Here is a 2539-nt window from a genome sequence, read left to right on the forward strand (position 1 = left end):
TGTGTGTGTGTGTGTGTGTGTGTGTGTGTGTGTGTATGTGTGTGTGTGTGTGTGTGTGTTGTGCATATTATATATATACACATACATATGCAGGTATGTACGTACGTAGCCCAGAAAATGACAACTTTGTTATTTTTTTGTTTTCCTTTCTATTTCAGACATTTTCATAATTCAAATTTGGAGATTAACATCATTGCTTGTGGCACACAGAGGAAATATGCAAAAGTAATATTTACACATAAAACTACAAACGGAAGTAGCAAAAAGTTATTCGGGGAAATCAGTCAAAACGGTAAGTGTTACAATATATTTTTCTCTTGCTAATATTCAAATCGGGATTTTAGATATTTTTCTGTTGGTTGTTCATCGATAAAAGTTGCATTTTATCAAATCACTCTTACATTTACTTTCCCGTTCGCCCTATTTCTCTTTGCGTATTATTCGACCAGTCTCACTCACTCTTCCTATTTTTCTATAACCACCACCACAACCACCATCGCTTTCTCTCTCTAGCCACATATATTCGTGCGTGTGTATCTATATATGTAGGGGTGGTATGTATATATTATCATAAAGAAAGTTAACTTTCTTAAATAGATATGACGTATTGCTAAACCACTTGCACATCTCCGCACAGAAACGGACAAGTACACACATGCAGACGGACGAATATAAATGAGTGTGTGTGTGTATATATATATATATATGTATGTATGCACGTATGTATGTATGTATGTGTTTATGTATGAGTGGGTATGTATACATATAAACATATATATGTGTGTATATGTGCGTGTGCATATATGCGTTTACACTCAGTATTCCTAAGGCATCGTGTAAGAGATTTATCGAGCAGTAAATGGTCGCTTAAAGAAAATACATTCACTGTGGCCAACACGTCGTTAAATGAGAACGCATTTTTCGTGGTTAGACGATTTGGTGTCTACTTTCAGCATGTAAGGAAACCACTTTGTAGCGTTCCTCTTATATTTGAATATATATATATATATATATCATTACGAGTTCATAAAGTTGTGTGTACTTTTATTAAACCTGCGCTGACTGAATCGAGAATTCAGTCAAATTAGAAATTTAATTTATTACTAATGGTAACTGTTTACCTTCAAGTTCCATCGTTACAAGCTTATCAAAACTGTTTTGAGAAACCAATATCGGCAAACTGCCATGTAAACAACCAGTTTAAACGCGCGCACGTGTATTTGAATGCGTGTGTGTGTGTGTGTGTGTGTGTGTGTGTGTGTGTGTGTGTGTGTGCACGTGTGTGTTTATGCGTGTGTGGTGTTTAAATAATGTAATATGTTTATATTGATTCTGATTTAAGTCAAAGATCAATGTGTTTAGGAATGAACTGGGGGAGTTGTATGTAATGTGTAGGTGAATCACAAACGTTTTTCATTTTTCAATTTTGTGCGATGTTTTCACATTACCTAATGGAATATTCATTGCACTGATGATAATTGATTTACCGATTTTTCGGGGAGTCACAACAGCATTTCTTGGTAATATGAACATATATTTGAATATTGATATTGATAAATAGTAGGTTTAGAAATTTCTTATAATTTAATAGTTATTTTCAATAAAGACAAACACCAATATGGACGACAGTCATTTCAATAAATAGCAAATTCAATAATGTAGAACTGAATAATTCCATTTATTCTAAATTCATAGGACGTCTGCTTTTTAAATTTAAACACATTGAAGCTTACGGCATATTAACAGTTTTAGAGGCGTTGTTTGCTAGCACAACTGAAGTGGGATTTACTGGTAATTTTTTCACCGCTTTCTGACATATATACATGCATTAACGTTACGTTCCATTTTCTGTTTTACCACTCCTTTTCTTTTTCATTTTCTTTTCTATTTCTTTTTATAAAATAAAGCTTCAGAAAACTTAACACACTTCGAAATTAGCGTTAAAAATCCGAAGACTACATCTCCAGAAATTATATAAAGTATGATTGATGTTGTCTGCAATAGAAGGTACCTTTTATGCAATGAAATTTTCGTTGAAAGAGAATCGATTGAAATATCTAAAAATGGGTGTCGACATCGGTCAGTGTTATTGCCTTTCGTCAACGATGTGCGCCGACATAAAACTTTATAATACAGCATCATGTTCACCTGAAACAGGAGTCACATGTATTTTGTGTTTAAGTACCTATGAGTTTTCCTAATCAATACATCCATACTCTCTCCATCTCTGTCAAAGATAGCATTAGTAGGGCGACATTATCCAATGTCTTTTTTCTTTAAATCTTTGATTTCTCATTTAAGAAATATTTAGCTGGTATTTTTTAAAGGTCGAGTGACTACAAAGTGCGTTTTTTTGTAGGAAATGAATAATACAATTCGTGTTCTGAAATCATTTTGTGTCTTCCCGGAAGAAAACATTATACTGAATATATCAACAAGGAGTATTTGCGAATTGAAAAACTTAATTTACGTTGCTAACTATATGGCTATAAATATTGTTTCGACCTGTTGGCAACATATTTTGCTTTCGTTGTTTTTG

General features: G+C 33.2%; 1 protein-coding gene across 4 annotated transcripts in view; it reads left to right on the top strand.

The window, feature by feature from the left end:
- Window positions 1-2539, top strand: part of LOC106869052 (neuronal acetylcholine receptor subunit alpha-3) — a 718416-nt gene that overhangs the window by 304739 nt on the left and 411138 nt on the right. For all 4 annotated transcript variants that reach the window (XM_052971014.1, XM_052971015.1, XM_052971012.1 and 1 more), the window contains one exon: window positions 159-292. The gene's annotated coding sequence lies outside the window, so the exon portion shown is untranslated. The remainder of the gene's footprint in view (window positions 1-158; window positions 293-2539) is intronic.

Source organism: Octopus bimaculoides, chromosome 10 (genome assembly GCF_001194135.2).
Source record: "Octopus bimaculoides isolate UCB-OBI-ISO-001 chromosome 10, ASM119413v2, whole genome shotgun sequence".
NCBI lineage: Eukaryota > Metazoa > Mollusca > Cephalopoda > Octopoda > Octopodidae > Octopus > Octopus bimaculoides.